The 17141-nt window shown below is 36.0% G+C and overlaps 1 protein-coding gene across 1 annotated transcript in view; it reads right to left on the bottom strand.

Moving 5' to 3' along the window:
• The window catches only part of LRP1B (LDL receptor related protein 1B), a 1911502-nt gene that overhangs the window by 739923 nt on the left and 1154438 nt on the right, over positions 1-17141 (bottom strand). The gene's annotated exons all lie outside the window — the stretch shown is intronic.

The raw sequence follows: 17141 nt of genomic DNA, 5'->3' as shown, positions 1-17141 counted from the left end.
GTGCTATATACATATGGAAAATATTATGATTTTTTTTTCAAAAAGTAGTCACATCTGTATGCACTGATAGAGAATTTGCCCTGAGATATGTAAGTGGGAAACATCTAAGTACAGGATAGTGTGTAGTGTGGATTTTTTTTGTAAATAAAATATGTGTTTATATTCAGAAACACACACATACACACACACACATAGGATAAACAGATATAGGATAACAAAGGATAGTATGTTCCATCTCGAGGGAATCACAACGAAACAACCATTAGCGTTGGAGGGCGAGGAAAAGAAGAAAGTGGAAATTTTCTTTTTCCTTTACTTTCTCTTCTTGTAAAATGTAATATACACACAGAAAAGTAAATAAACTTAAATACAAGGCTTAACAAATATTATAAAATAAATAACAATGTCTTGCCACCTGGATCAAAAAAAAATTAAAGATGCTAACAAATCAGAAGTTCCCATTTTACCTTCTTGATTTAAACCTCTCCTTCCCTTGATAGAAGTAACTGCTATCCTGACATTTATAACAATTCCTTTGCTTTTCTTTATAATTTTAGCAAGCATAAAATGTATTATTTTGTCTTGCTTCTTTTATCCAACATCATGTTTGCAAGATTAAGCTATATTGTTTGGATAGATATATTGTTGATTCATTGTAATTGCTATTTGTCATGTATGAATGTTGCAGAATGTATCCATTCTACTGTTGAGGAATATTTTTGTTGCTTCATGTGTTGGGATATTATGAATAAGCTACCTTAAATAGTCTTGTATATGAACACACTTGTGCGTTTTTCTTGTCTAGGTTATATCTGTAGTGTGTAAGTATTGGTACATGTATTTAACTTCACCAGGTAACTCAATTTTTTTTTCAAAGTTGTATTAATTTACACTATCACCAGTAATATATGAGAGATCCCATTGATTAGCATCCTCACCAATACTTTGTATTATCTCATTTCCCTCTCTCTCTCCTTCATCCTCCTCTCTGCCTCTCTCTCTCATTGTTCCCTTCCTTCCTCCCTCCCATCAAACAACTAACCAATTAAAAAACAAACACACACATATACACACATAAAACACAAGACAAAAAATTATAATCACTTTAAATTCATATTTTATGTACATCTACATGATATGTACACCCATATTTTAAGTTGTCTTATAGAATGATATCACCATTGATATTAACCTAGTAATAGAAATAAGGAAAAAGGGGAAAATAGTACTACTAACTAAGCAATGAAAGAGTGGTACAATTAACTACCTAAACACTACTTTTGGTATTAGATGTGGTTCCTATTAATCCTTATGACAGCACTCTGAGGTATTTTTATTATTGTTATTTTACATATAAGAGAAGGATATTTCAGATTAGGTTTTATTTTATTTTATTTTTGTAAGTTATCCTTAAATAGGCAAAATACAAATATGGATGCAGAGGGTATTAAAAATGAATTAGTTTAATCAATATCATCTCACCATCTAACAATCTATCTGTCTAACCCGCTATTTGTCAAAAGAAATTCACAATGATCTATCAAAAAATACATATTTTTCTTGTGTCCAAAAGGGAAATGCACAAAAACAATTTCTCAGGCCACAAAGCAAGTCTCAACACTTCCAAAGAAAGAATACTATACAGATTTTTCTCATATAATAATTAAATAAAAGTTACTGTCATTTTTGTTAGAAAAGAAGTAAATCTCAGATGACTGATGTATATTCTGCCATACTTTTAAAGAAATATTTACCAAAATATTTATGAAGATAACCAATCGGCAGTATTTTACTGAGTACATTTGTTAATTACATACTGTTTGAAATGTTTTTATTAAAAATGAAACATTTTACTATTTTTTAGTACTTCAAAGCATTCACATTTCCTCAGTGTGGTTTATCATTGTCTTTAATTGCATCAGGAGGAAATTGGTTCTTACATTAATAAGACAACATATTATTTTCTGCAAAGTTGTGTAATTACATTTTGTTCTTACTTGTGGAGCTTTAATTTAAAACTTTTACATGCAGAATTTTCTGGTCAAGAGGAAGTCAAAAGATAGATTTTTTGGAATTCAAGAAATAGTTGAACATTTTACTTAAAGGAAAAAAAAAAAGGAAGGAGTAACCAGAAAATTTGGCTGAGCTATAAAAATGTTGTCACTGGGAATGATGAGGTGAGTGCTGCACAATGACCACTAGTTCTTTGTAGTAAACATTTATATATTACTTGAACTTTTAAAGCTAAATGTGCATGCACATACATACACACACACATGCACATATACATGAATACTATTTGAGTAGTTATATACAAAATATTGATAGAAATGGGGGAGGTTATGGACATATGGTAAACCCAGAATTTCAATAAACAAATAAGGGCCTGGTAATACTGTATAAGAATTTATATATGTCAAAGTAGAGGACATGGATGCATTACCTGTTAAAAAAAGAATGAAGGACTGTTTAGAAAATTCATATATAAGCCTATCAGGCAGAAGTGTCACTGAGTTTCTTATTTCATTAATAGCACTTGTCACCATTTTAATTATTTGTTTTTCTATTTACTGATGTTCTTTTCCTCTCTTGCCTAACCTCTGAGAGCAGGAACTGTGCCTTCTCATCTTCCCATGTGACACCCATATCCAGAAGTTAGTAAATAAAAAAACCTGACTCAGTCTAATGTAGAATCCAGGTTAAAAGAAAACAGATTTCACAATATTTGAACATATCAATAAAATACTAGAGTTGAGGCTCTGAACAGAGCTGGTTCAAGAGGACTCACAGAAGTTACATCCTGCTGCTTTTTGGCGTGTACCCAAGGGTAGTGTCCCAACTTCAGCTGTCTTAAGTCTGCTCAAATTCTAGAAAAGTTCTCATCATAGCAATGAGCAGCACCTCCTGATTCAAATATTGACATATGCACATAATTTTCTGTTTTCAAAATACCATATCAGCATGATAGAAATGATATGTTTCCAGGATCCAGAAAAAACTTCAATCTGACTTCTTTCAAAACATTACATGTAATATTTTAAAAAAAGAATATGGGATGTTGCTACTTTCTGAAATACTTTGAATTGAGCCAAATCCATCTTCAGTTGAAAAAAATGTACATATGTACATATATATTTTCCCATATGAGAATAGAAAATTACTTGGAAGGAGGAAAAAAGAAGACAAATCTATAAGCTAATCTTGCATTCAATGACTACTAAATACCAGACAATATGTAAATTTTACATATATTATGTCATTTAAGTCAGATTATATGTATGTTTGAATGTGTCTGTGTGTCTGTATGTATAAATGAATAAGGAAATCAATGCTCCAGAATTCTCTAAGAATTCATGTTTACTCAACAGAAATGTAAAGGGCTACATTTCTCTTAACACCATGAGGCAGTTGGAATTATTATTGCCCAGTGGCTAGTGAGCTAGCAAATTACTTCTGGTAATGTAGAAGTCTAGATATAATGGAAAAGCAGGGGAATCTGAAGGTTGGAGTGATAAAACAACGAGGAGAATTTACAGAGCTGCAGGGAGAAAGCCTATGTGAAAATGGCAAGAAGAAATTGGAGTTATGCTGCCAGTCCTGGTGAGCCAGGACACAACAGAAGCTCCTTGGAGGATTCTCTTTGAAGGAGAACCTGCTGACACTTTGATTTGGGTCTCCTGGCCTCCCAAACTGAAAGAATAGATTTCCATTGCTTTAAGCCATCACATTTGTGATAATTTACTGCAGTAGTCCTAAAAAATGTTCATTTGTAGGGAATATCAAAGTTACAGAGTTTAAATTCTCTTGTCTTGTTTTAGGAAAAGTACATAAGGTACTTTTCCCAAAATACAGACTCCTGGACTCAATGTAAGACTTACTGAATGGGAATCTTTAAGGGTTAGAGGTAGATTTCTACTTATCAGCAACAAGAACCCCAGACAATTCACATCTTCAGGCAAAAAGTTGGGGAAATGCTGAGTTAGGACAAAGAACTAAAAGTTGTATTTAATAAATTTTTGCTCTTGGCTTTCAATACATCCCACCAGGGCCTGCTTAACATCCCAGTGTTCAGCATACACAGCCTTATTAGTCAAGTATGCACACAAGAGGGAATGGTAACCACAGGCAAATGCAAAAGCATGTCACATACCTGTAAGAACAACCAGCAGACAACATAACAGAAGTTACATACCATTTCTAAACAAAAATAATTGTAATATTTAAATATAAATGTTAGGAAAACAGAACATGACCATGTGGGATACGAAGCATACATCAGTAGGACACAGGCAGGAAAAAGAGCTCCTTGATTCCTACCATTTTAATAAAAGTAATTATTGTCAGATTGGGGAGCGAAGAACAAACAGGTTTGGGAGCAAACTAAAGCTATAAATCAAAGAGGAGAGAAAAATGTAACACCTAATTGTGAAAAATGAGTTTATTTTCATATTGAGACAAGTTATCAGACAAGTAATAAAATATCAAACACTTTCGATCTCAGAATATTGACAGTGATTTTAGAATAAATGGAAGATGGGAAAATGAATGAAAACTGGAAAATGCTAAATAATAGTGCCCTGCTTCTAAAAGTGAGAGAAAATTTGGACTACGGAGAGGTGAAGTTTACAAATATCTCTGACAATAATTCCCAGGCGAAGTTGTTAAAACATTATTTTGTCAGCATTTTTAAAGAAACTATTTGCTCATGAATAAAATAAAAACAAGTCTTGTCAAACTAACTTCATTTATTTGCTGATAGCATTTTCAGGTAAGTATATATCATGAAGATGCCATAAATAGAGTGTTTCTGAGTTTTCAGCAACATCTTTTGAGAAATATTCTTATGATAAATTAAAGTATCATGCATGCAAGATGTTGGTGGATTAAAGTGGATGAGTACTTGGTTCAAAATCTATCTATAGAGGTTTAACTATTGGATCAGTTTTCCCTGGAAGGATGTGTTTAATTGCACACTAAAAGGTTCATATCTGTGTTATCATGATGTGGCTACAGTCTTAAAAGTTATGCTTATCTCTAGTAACCACAATATTGCTCATGTAATTGTGCATTAATGATACCAAAAAAACCCAACGAAACAAAAAAAGTGGCAAACGCTGAGTGAGCAACTCAGAAAAAAAAAGTTATGCTTATCAAATCTTTGAGTTACACAGAACTAGGAAATGTCATTAGTATTATGATTCAAAATTGTAAAATTGCAGGAAGGGTGAAGAGTTATAGGAGGCCTAAGAGTGACAGTTCGGAGTGGAAAAGATGTTACCACGTACGTATTCTGAAATATGTGGAAAAAGAAGAAGCAGCAACTATCAAAATAAAACTTAAAATAATTTTGACATGTAAACACTGGACATACCCAAAGGAGTGATCTAGTCTATAAGAAAAGCTTAGACATTTTAAGTGGTAACTTAACATGTGAGTTACATGACAAGGCTGCCATGTAGGATGACTTTAACAGAAGCTTAGAATCTAGGTTACTGAAGATAATAAATCTATTATAATCTATTGTAAAAATGTCATATATGAGATACTATGTTCTGTTCAATTCTAGGCCATGGATTTTGCTTTTGTTTTTAGCTATGGTAAAACACATAAAAATTACCATTTTAGCCACCTTCAAGTGTACACTTCAGGAGGTTAACTATATTCACATTGTTGTGAAACAGATCTGTGGAACTTTTTCCTCTTGTAAAATTGAAACTTTATACCCACTGAACATCAAATCCCCATTTTAAGATATTATTAATTTCCTAAGGTCATTGAAAATCCAAGTATATGTATAGTATGGCAATTAGTGTCACAAAAGCCTACAAATATTTATTTAAGGAAATTTGAAGGAAGCGGTGTGTTTAATCTATGAAAGAGAAGTTCTGGTTAGGTATGACGGTATTTCTGGTTACCTAAAGAGTGATCCTTGGACAAGGTTATAGATTCAGACTGTATAGCTACAGAAGGCAGAACAAGTATCAGTAAGTAGAATCTAGGTTACAGATGTTTGCTACACAAAGGAAGAACATTGTGATAACTGATTACTGTCCAATAGTAGATTAACTGCACTCTGAAATGGCCAGTTCTTTGTTCCTGAAAATATTCAGACGAGGACTGGGGTATCTCTGAGAACAGTTTTTGAATTCTTATATCACATAAGGGGTTTAATTAGATAACATTACAGTCAACTATCAAAGTTCGTGCTTGTATGGAATGGACACATTGGAGTGAATCAGCCTGAGTTCTAACACTTGCCACATCTACAAACTCATTCTGCTTCGAACACACAACTTCCAGTGCTTCAGTTTCCTCATTTATAATGTAAAGACTAAAAATGGATGCTTTTTTTCTTATTATTTCTAAATTTTCATGCATTATATAAATGTGTGTATTTGTGTGCACTGGCAAACATGTGCCTCCCTGCTGCAACAGGAAACAGGGAGAAGAAGGAGAGAGGGTAAAACATCCTTGAGTGAGTTATGTGAACAGGTACATGTAATAGTAGGATTTTTCCATTTGCCTTGGCCTTGGCCCCCTTAGATATAATTCTAAGAGCAAGGAGATACTAAGCACACCCACATTCTAGAGAGAGAATTCACTATTTGGTGCCATTCATCATAATAAAAGATTGTTCAACAAGTCAACCTTGTACAGAGACCAGTGGATTGAAAGGGAAGGAGAGACTCCATAAGAACCATTCATGAGATTGCGTGGGTGTATGAGAAAAGGGTACTAATCAGATATGATTCAGGAGGTGGAATGACCATTTCATCCTGTACTAGAGGAGAAGAAGAACTGGGAGTATGGCAGGTCCAAGAGATGAGCCATCAGAGAAGCAGCCTGAAGACATTTTGGGGAGCAAAAAAAAAGTGGAGCTGCAAAAGATAGCAAAACTTTTTTTTTTTTTTTTTTGGTCGTATTAGTAATGCACTCAAGGAATGCCCACCAAGTAAAGGACATTCTAGCAACTTAAGGTTATGGGATATACCTATTGTCTGTGTAGGAATCATGAGAGATGGAGATAAAAGAGATCTAAATCTTCATTTGAGAGAACTCCGAAGAAGGAAAGAGAAAAAAGAGGAAGATTAGGGAACTACGAAGAGGAGTAAGACCTCAGGCCTCTCTGAAGATCTCACAGAGAACCTCTTAAGAGAGCTGCATGTGTTAGAGGGTCATGATCTTCAGAGAAGCAGAGAGAAGGTTACCACTGGACCTTCCTGAAAGATGTGACCTGCTTCCTCCATCTGCCCCCTCTGCCTGAAGAGCCAAAGCTAGAGTAGAGAGGAGAGAGTGAAAAATCAACACATTCCCCTCTTGTTCAACTGTCTAGAACCTCAAGTCTAGTTGGCAAAAGGGAAGGAGAAAGCTTTGATTAACATATAATCCTGCAGTTTCAAAATAGGTTGGACCAAGTAATAGAACCAAAAGTGAGCAGTATTTGTGCTGGTCAACACGTTATTATGGAATATCAAAGGAGTTGAAAACAGTGCCTGGCAATAATTGTAAGTTGTCAATACTCTACTGGGTTAATGATCCTCACTAAACTTGCTACACACATGAAATTTTTTTCCTACAATATTCAAAATAACAATATTATATTTAATCAGGACCTTAATTTTTCTAATAAGCTAGGTGAAATACCTTTAATAAAATTTACACTGATTAAACTGGGAAATGATTACGTTTTAGATAGTTTTCTCCATTTGTAGCTGATACTTGCCAGTTTTTTTTGGTAGTCTTTGCACCTTAATTATGTGTAGTTAAATAACAAGTGCATTTACAAGATTACAAGTACATGAGACAGAATTCCACTACATTCATAAATGTAAAAGATCATCATCCAAAAACTTGAATATTAACTCTGCTATATTATTGGTGGGTTTTTATTTATACCCCACTGATTTATTTTTCTTTATTTTTCTTTTTTTTTTTTAATTTTATTTTGGTATCATTAATCTACAGTTACATGAAGGACATTATGTTTACTAGGCTCCCCCCTTCACCAAGTCCCCCCCACATCCCTGTTCACAGTCACTGTCCATCAACATAATAAGTTGCTGTAAAATCACTACTTGTCTTCTCTGTGTTGCACAGCCCTCCCCATGCCGCCCCCCATACTATACATCCTAATCGTAATGCTCCCTTTCTTTTTTTTCCTGCCCTTATCCCTCCCTTCCCACCCATCCTCCCCAGTCCCTTTCCCTTTGGTAAGTATTAGTTCATTCTTGGGTCCTGTGCTTCTGCTGTTGTTTTGTTCCTTCAGTTATCTTTTGTTCGTATACTCCAGATATGAGTGAAATCATTTGGTACTTGTCTTTCTCCTCCTGGCTTATTTCACTGAGCATAATACCCTCTAGCTCCATCCATGTTGTCGCGAATGGTAGGATTTGTTTTTCTTTTATGGCTGAGTAGTATTCCATTGCGTATATGTACCACTTCTTCTTTATCCATTCATCTACTGATGGACATTTAGGTTGCTTCCATATCTTGGCTATTATAAATAGTGCAGCGATAAACATAGGGGTGCATCTGTCTTTTTCAAACTGGAGTGCTGCATTCTTGGGGTAAATTCCTAAAAGTGGAATTCCTGGGTCAAATGGTATTTCTATTTTGAGCATTTTGAGGAACCTCCGTACTGCTTTCCACAATGGTTGAACTAATTTACATTCCCACCAGCAGTGTAGGAGGGTTCCCCTTTCTCCACAACCTTGCCAACATTTGTTGTTGTTTGTCCTTTGGATGGTAGCCATCCTTACTGGTGTGAGATGATATCTCATTGTGGTTTTAATTTGCATTTCTCTGATGACAAGCGATGTGGAGCATCTTTTCATGTGTCTGTTGACCATCTGAATTTCTTCTTTAGAGAACTGTCTATTCAACTCCTCTGCCCATTTTTTAATTGGATTATTTGCTTTTTGTTTGTTGAGGTGTGTGAGCTCTTTATATATTCTGGATGTCAACCCTTTATTGGATCTGTCATTTACGTATGCATTCTCCCATACTGCAGGATACCTTTTTGTTCTATTGATGGTGTCCTTTGCTGTACAGAAGATTTTCAGCTTGATATAGTCCCATTTGTTCATTATTGTGTTTGTTTTCCTTGTCCGGGGAGATATGTTCAAGAAGAGGTCACTCATGTTTATGTCTAAGAGATTTTTGCCTATGTTTTTTCTAAGAGTTTTATGGTTTCATGACTTACATTCAGGTCTTTGATCCATTTCGAATTTACTTTTGTGTATGGTGTTAGACAGTGATCCAGTTTCATTCTCTTACATGTAGCTGTCCAGTTTTGCCAGCACCATCTGTTGAAGAGACTGTCATTTCCCCATTGTATGGCCATGGCCCCTTTATCGAATATTAGTTGACCATATATGTTTTGGTTAATGTCTGGAGTCTCTAATCTGTTCCACTGGTCTGTGGCTCTGTCCTTGTGCAAGTACCAAATTGTCTTGATTACTGTGGCTTTGTAGTAGAGCTTGAAGTTGGGGAGTGAGATCCCCCCCACTTTATTCTTCCTTCTCAGGATTGCTTTAGCTATTCGGGGTCTTTGATGGTTCCATATGAATTTTTGAACTATTTGTTCCAGTTTATTGACGAATGCTGTTGGTAGTTTGATAGGGATTGCATCGAATCTGTATAATGCTTTGGGCAGGATGGCCATTTTGATGATATTAATTCTTCCTAGCTAGGAGCATGGGATGAGTTTCCATTTGTTAGAGACCTCTTTAATTTCTCTTAAGAGTGACTTGTAGTTTTCAGGGTATAGGTCTTTCACTTCTTTGGTTAGGTTTATTCCTAGGTATTTTATTCTTTTTGATGCTGTTGTGAATGGAATTGTCTTCCTGATTTCTCTTTCTATTAGTTTATTGTTAGTGTATAGGGAAGCCACAGATTTCTGTGTGTTAATTTTGTATCCTGCAACTTTGCTGAATTCCGATATTAGCTCTAGTAGTTTCGGAGTGGAGTCTTTAGGGTTTTTTATGTACAATATCATGTCATCTGAAAATAGTGACAGTTTAACTTTTCTTTACCAATCTAGATTCCTTGTATTTCTTTGTTTTGTCTAATTGCCATGGCTAGGACTTCCAGGACTATGTTGAATAACAGTGGGGATAGTGGGCATCCCTGTCTTGTCCCCAATCACAGAGGAAAAGCTTTCAGCTTCTCACTGTTCAGTATTATGTTGGCTGTGGGTTTATTACATATGGCCTTTATTATGTTGAGGTACTTGCCCTTTATACCCATATTTTTGAGAGTTTTTATCATGAATGGATGTTGAATTTTATCGAATGCTTTTTCAGCATCTGTGGAGATGATTATGTGGTTTTTGTCTTTCTTTTTTTTATGTGGTGGATGATATTGATGGATTTTTGAATGTTGTACCATCCTTGCATCCCTGGGATGAATCCCACTTGGTCATGGTGTATGATCCTTTTGATGTATTTTTGAATTCGGTTTGCTAATATTTTATTGAGTATTTTTGCATCTACGTTCATCAGGGATATTGGTCCTTTCTTTTTTGGTGGGGTCTTTGCGTGGTTTTGGTATTAGGGTGATGTTGGCTTCATAGAATGAGTTTGGGAGTATTCCCTCCTCTTCTATTTTTTGGAAAACTTTAAGGAGAATGGGTATTATGTCTTCTCTGTATGTCTGATAAAATTCTGAGGTAAATCTATCTGGCCTGGGGGTTTTATTCTTTGGTAGTTTTTGATTACTGCTTCAATTTCGTTGCTGGTAATTGGTCTGCTTAGATTTTCTGTTTCTTTCTGGGTCAGTCTTGGAAGGTTGTATTTTTCTAGCAAGTTGTCCATTTCTCTAAGGCTTCCCAGCTTGTTAGCATATAGGTTTTCATAGTACTCTCTAAGAATTCTTTGTATTTCTGTGGTGTCTGTCATGATATTTCCTTTCTTGTTTCTGATTCTGTTGATTTGTGTTGACTCTCTTTTCCTCTTAGTAAGTCTGGCTAGAGGCTTATCTATTTTGTTTATTTTCTCGAAGAACCAGCCCTTGGTTTCATTGATTTTAGCTATTGTTTTATTCTTCTCAGTTTTATTTATTTCTTCTCTGATCTTTATTATATCCCTCCTTCTGCTGACCTTAGGCCTCATTTGTTCTTCTTTTTCCAATTTCAATAATTGTGACATTAGACCATTCATTTAGGATTGTTCTTCCTTCTTTAAATATGCCTGGATTGCTATATACTTTCCTCTTAAGACTGCTTTTGCTGTATCTCACAGTACTTGGGGCTTTGTGTTGTTGTTGTCATTTGTTTCCATATATTGCTGGATCTCCATTTTGATTTGATCATTGATCCATTGATTATTTAGGAGCGTGTTGTTAAGCCTCCATGTGTTTGTGAGCCTTTTTGCTTTCTTTGTACAGTTTATTTCTAGTTTTATGCCTTTGTGGTCTGAAAAGTTGGTTGGTAGGATTTCAACCTTTTGGAGTTTAATGAGGCTCTTTTTGTGGCCTAGTATGTGGTCTATTCTGGGGAATGTTCCATGTGCACTTGAGAAGAATGTGTATCATGTTGCTTCTGGATGTAGAGTTCTGTAGATGTCTATTATGTCCATCTGTTCTAGTGTGTTGTTCAGTGCCTCTGTGTCCTTACTTATTTTCTGTCTGTTGGATCTGCCCTTTGGAGTGAGTGGTGTGCTGATGTCTCCAAGAATGAATGCATTGCATTCTATTTCCTCCTTTAATTCTGTTAGTATTTGTTTCACATATGTGCTGTGTTGGGTGCAAATATATTTATAATGGTTATATTCTCTTGTTGGACTGAGCCCTTTATCATTATGTAATGTCCTTCTTTATCTTTTGTTACTTTCTTTATTTTGAAATCTATTTTGTCTGATATTAGTATTGCAACACCTGCTGTTTTCTCTCTGTTATTTGCATGAAATATCTTTTTCCATCCCTTGACTTTAAGTCTGTGCATGTCTTTGGGTTTGAGGTGAGTCTCTTGTAAGCAGCATATGGATGGGTCTTGCTTTTTTATCCATTCTATTACTCTGTGTCTTTTGATTGGTGCATTCAGTCCATTTACATTTAAGGTGATTATTGAAAGGTATGTACTTACTTCCATTGCAGATTTTAAGTTTGTGGTTACCAAAGGTTCAAGGTTAGCTTCTTTACTATCTTATTGTCATAGTTAACTAACTTATTGAGCTATTATAAGTACGGTCTGATGATTCTTTATTTCTCTCCCTTCTTATTCCTCCTCCTCCCTTCTTCATATGTTGGGTGTTTTGTTGTGTGCTCTTTTTAGGAGTGCTCATCTAGAGCAGTCCCTGTAGGATGCCCTGAAGAGGTGGTTTGTGGGAGGCAAATTCCCTCAACTTTTGCTTGTCTGGGAATTGTTTAATCCCTTCTTCATATTTAAATGATTAATATGCTGGATAGAGTATTCTTGGTTTGAGGCCCTTCTGTTTCATTGCATTAAGTATATCATGTCATTCTTTCTGGCCTGTAGGGTTTCTGTTGAGATGTCTGATGATAGCCTGATGGGTTTTCCTTTGTAGGTGACCTTTTTTTTCCTTCTGGCTGCCTTTAATACTTTGTCCTTGTCTTTGATCTTTGCCATTTTAATTATTATGTGTCTTGGTGTTGCCCTCCTTGGATCCCTTGTCATGGGAGTTCTGTGTACCTCTGTGGTCTGAGAGGCCATTTCTTCCCCTAGTTTGGGGAAGTTTTCAGCAATTATTTCTTCAAAGACACTTTCTATCCCTTTTTCTCTCTCTTCTTCTTCTGGTACCCATATAATGCGGATATTGTTCCGTTCGATTGGTCACACAGTTCTCTTAAAATTCTTTCATTCCTAGAGATCTTTTTATCTCTCTCTGCATCAGCTTCTCTGCGTTCCTGTTCTCTGTTTTCTAGTCCATTAATGGTCTCTTGCATCTCGTCCATTCTGCTTTGAAGTCCTTCTAGAGCTTGTTTTATTTCTGTATTATCCCTCCTTAGTTCTTGAATATTTCTCTGCAAGTCCATCAGCATGGTTATGACTTTTGTTTTGAATTCTTTTTCAGGAAGACTAGTTAAATCTATCTTCCCAGGTTCCTTTTCAGGGGAAGATGTAGAAGATGTCAAAGATGTCTGGATTAGTCTTGTCTGGATCAAATTTTTTTGCCTTTTCATGTTGATAGGTGCAATGGTGAGCTACTGACTCGTCTGCCAGCTGGGAGAGCAAAGTCTTTCCACTTGCTTCTGGCCTTTCTTTACTGGGACAACTGCGACCCCTAGTGGCTTGTGTTGGGCAATTACGTGTAGACTGGGTCTCTGTATCTTGTCCGGCTGGTATGGAGGAAGCTCCCTTGCTGAGGGCGTGGCCAGCCTCAGGCTGCTGCTCTGCTATGGCGGGGCCCTGGAGGGGTAATGGACGGGGGGCTGTTTGACTTTTTACCTCTGTGAGGGGTCTCAGAGCTGTTGCCCAGGGGGTTAGTGTGCCCAGAGTTCCCTGGAATTTCCAGCTGCTGGACTGTGACTCAGGATGCTTCTGTCCAGCTGTGGGGTCCCTGTCCCTTTAAGACTTTCAAAAAGCACTCGCTTTTCTTTGTCACAGGGGCGCCAGCTGCGGGGACCCACTCACAGTTCTTGCTGCCCTGTTTCCCTAGTATCCAGGACCCCACACATGCACTGTGTCTGCGCTCTGGTCCGGATGGCTGGGGCTGGGTGTTCGGCAGTCCTGGGCTCCGTCTCCCTCCCTGCTCTGAGTCCTCTGCTCCTGCCGGGAGCTGGGGGGAGGGGCACTCGGGTCCCGCCGGGCTGGGGCTTGTATCTTACCCCTTTCACCAGGCGCTGGGTTCTCGCAGGTGTGGATGTGGTCTGGCTGTTTTCTTGTGTCTTCTGGTCTCTCTTTTAGGATTAGGTGTTTTTGTTGTATTTTCAAAAATATATATGTTTTTTTGGAGGAGATTCCCACTGCCCTACTCACGCTGCCATCTTGGCTCCACACTCTTATTTTTCAATCTATCAATAAACCTTATATATTTTCTGAAGTTAAACCCTTTGAAAAATCAGAAGTTACGAGCTCACATTAAGGTATATTTATTAAAAATTATCATAAATTTGAGCTATGCTGAGTTCCATGAGAGACAGAAAAATCCAAAGATTGTTAAAGTTTAAAGTAACAACTATACCATTTTTGACTATAAATTGTCCAATGGGCAAAATTTAAATTTCTTTGAAATATTCTTAAATTTAATCATGAAATACCCTTGTTTTAATGCGCTGATTTGAAGATGGGAAGAAAATCTATCCAGATAATTGCTTCCATCTGAAATGATTTTTGCATATGTAAAACACAATTACGTCATTAAGCATATGTGACAAAAATCAGTATGAATGGGGGTTCCCTTGTCAGTGGTTCTGAAAGCATGGTCCCTGGCCCAGCAGCATGTGGATCAGCGTCTACTGGGGAGCTTGTTAGAAATGTAAATTCTTAGATCCCACCCAAGACCTACAGGAAGTGGGGCCCAGAATTCAGTTTTTTAACAAGTCCTCCAGGACACTCTGAGGCATGCTCAAGTTTGGGAACCACTGCTTTAAGTGAATGGTTCTCAGACCTCAGGGCACAGCCATACTTGGAAAACATTAAACATACTTGGGCTCAAGTATTTTTTAAAGATTCTTGGGTATCATTAAAGATTCTTCAGTCCTATCTCTAGATATTCTTACTAAATTAGTCTAGGTGAGGTGTGAGGAGGTGATTTTAAGCTCCTCAGGAGATTCTTTTATTGACAGTTCAAGTTGAAAACCAATGCTAAGTCACATTCTTGACATGAGAGTGACCATTGAGTTTCTTAATACATAGTCCTCTTTTAACACAGGCTTCACCATTTTAACATATTCTCTCTTCTATGCAGCATCAATTTATAGATTCTTCTTTCTACAAGACTGCTAAAAAAGTTAAGTTAAAAGGTTGTTTAAAAGAGTAAGAGGAAATCCTCAAGGGCCTTCCTCATTATATAAGTGTTTGCCCACATATAATCTCAACCTAAAATGTGCAATTAATTTTAAAGGCAAATGCAAGTAAAATGAATTAGGTATGTCAATAGGTGTTAGTGAATTTCACTGAAAATATGACCCTCAGATGCAGTTTCTTCAGCTCCTAGTTATTACCAGAAGCATCTGTAATTATAGGTTTCTCATGTTTTTAAATCCAAATTTTAATATTATTTTCAGTAGAAACAGTTATGAAATATGAAAGGTTGTTCATGGAGCTGAAGTGTAAAAAACTGATTGCAGAGTCCTCTAGCAGGAACAAACCTACAGGAACTTGTCCAATTCCAGTGGGAAAAGTGAAATATGATCAGTCCAAAGTCTATAATGATGCTTAATAAAACCGGGAATTAGTTGAACCTATATTAATTTCTAGACATTTCCAAATATCACTGCTTTTTTTAATGTAGTGAATTAAATAATTCACAATATATTTTTGCCATTTGGTACTCTGTGAAGAGATAATTTCTGTTATAAGGTAAATCTACAACATTCTCTCTTACTACTTTAAAAGTGATACTGTGTCTGCCGGCACTTCACTATCAGCTTCTCTACTGACATAAATGTTGATTTAAAATGACAGTCTGAAAGGTGGATGCATGTTATTAAAGAGAAGAACACGTTTGGAAAGAAACATGTTTCTTAGAATGTAAAGGGGAAATGGTACTGGAGATTAACCCAGCAATATAAGGGAGATGAACCCCTGTGGTTTACTGCACTCTATGAAACTTGGCTATATTTCAGAATCAAACCATCCAACAACTAAATTTCACTGTGTTCATACTCAGTGGTATACTGGAGGCATCTTGTGCCAGCTTGCAAGAGCTCCTAAATTTTCAAAGATTCTATGAGTCAGTTCTTAAGCACACAGCCATTATCTTAAAATATAATTTTTATATTTACAATTAAATAATGTTGAAAACAAGGGTAATAAATACTCAAGCTTAATCATTTCCTAATTATTTTGCTCTTGAAGTTATTTCCATCTATTGTACCTGTATTGTGGAAATACTGTCTATCAAAATGAACATCTTTTCCCAACTCCACATTCAGGGTCATGTTGGCAAGTTGATACTGGCCGTGGTGGGAATATTTACACCACAAAAACAGGCATACACTAGATCAAGTCTCCTCCCTACCAGGAGAAGTTAAAAGTTTTACTACCACAGCAATGAATAAATCTCATTATATGTGCATTTAAATAAGATATTCATGGGTATGTACAACAGCATTATCTGATTCTTACTTGTACCCTATATATGACTCCCAAACAAAGTCAACCTGAAATGGCTGTTTTAGTTTCAAGTATACCTGGATTCACAGCCTGGTTCTGCTATTTATTAGTCATGTGATCTCAGGCAAGTTGTCAAACATTTTAAAGTTTTGATTCCCTTGTCTATAAAACGTGGACAGTAATATGTTTCTCATAGATTTGTTGTAAAGATACAATAAAATATATGTGTCTGGACTCTCTCCATACCTTCCTTCCCTCATCTCATGGAAAGTTTTTAAGTTTGCTGGTATGATTATTCTGATTATTAAAATATTAGGTACTTTTTTCTTCTTTGGTTCAAACAAATTATCATTAAAATAAAGAAAAAAGGTCTTACTCTACAGCTAGTACTAAAAATAAGTTAGATCGAGGAACTAGTCAAAGTTCTTCAATGAGCTTATTATTTATTTTCCTACTGTACATTCTTTTCATGGTGTTTCTTATCTGAGTTGGGACTTTGCAGGACTTCTCTGTATTTAATGTTTGCTGCTGGCTTGTTACCTTGTTATACTCTGGATGGAGCTGCTAGGAATAGGTAAGCAACCAAGCTTTCCTAAAAAAATAGAGTTGCCTAGTAGCAGACCCAGCCACATGATTAATCTGGACATGGGAAACAAGAGATGATACACTGTTCAACCTCCTTAATTGGCAAAGTTTTGAAAATTCTACATGTTACATAATTCTCTATTGCTTTCTTCTACACTGTTATTTTATTCTTTACAATGTCAGATGAGACTACTTATTTATCTATAGTTTATTCAGATGTTACAAACACAAATATCTACAGGGACTTAATTATTCTAGTATAAGAAAAATATTAAAAAGAAAATTTAAATAAACAGAGAACACATCCTCTAAATAGAAC

Source organism: Manis pentadactyla, chromosome 8 (assembly GCF_030020395.1).
Source record: "Manis pentadactyla isolate mManPen7 chromosome 8, mManPen7.hap1, whole genome shotgun sequence".
NCBI lineage: Eukaryota > Metazoa > Chordata > Mammalia > Pholidota > Manidae > Manis > Manis pentadactyla.
Note: the sequence above shows the minus strand (reverse complement) of the source record. Positions and strands in the feature narration are given on the sequence as shown.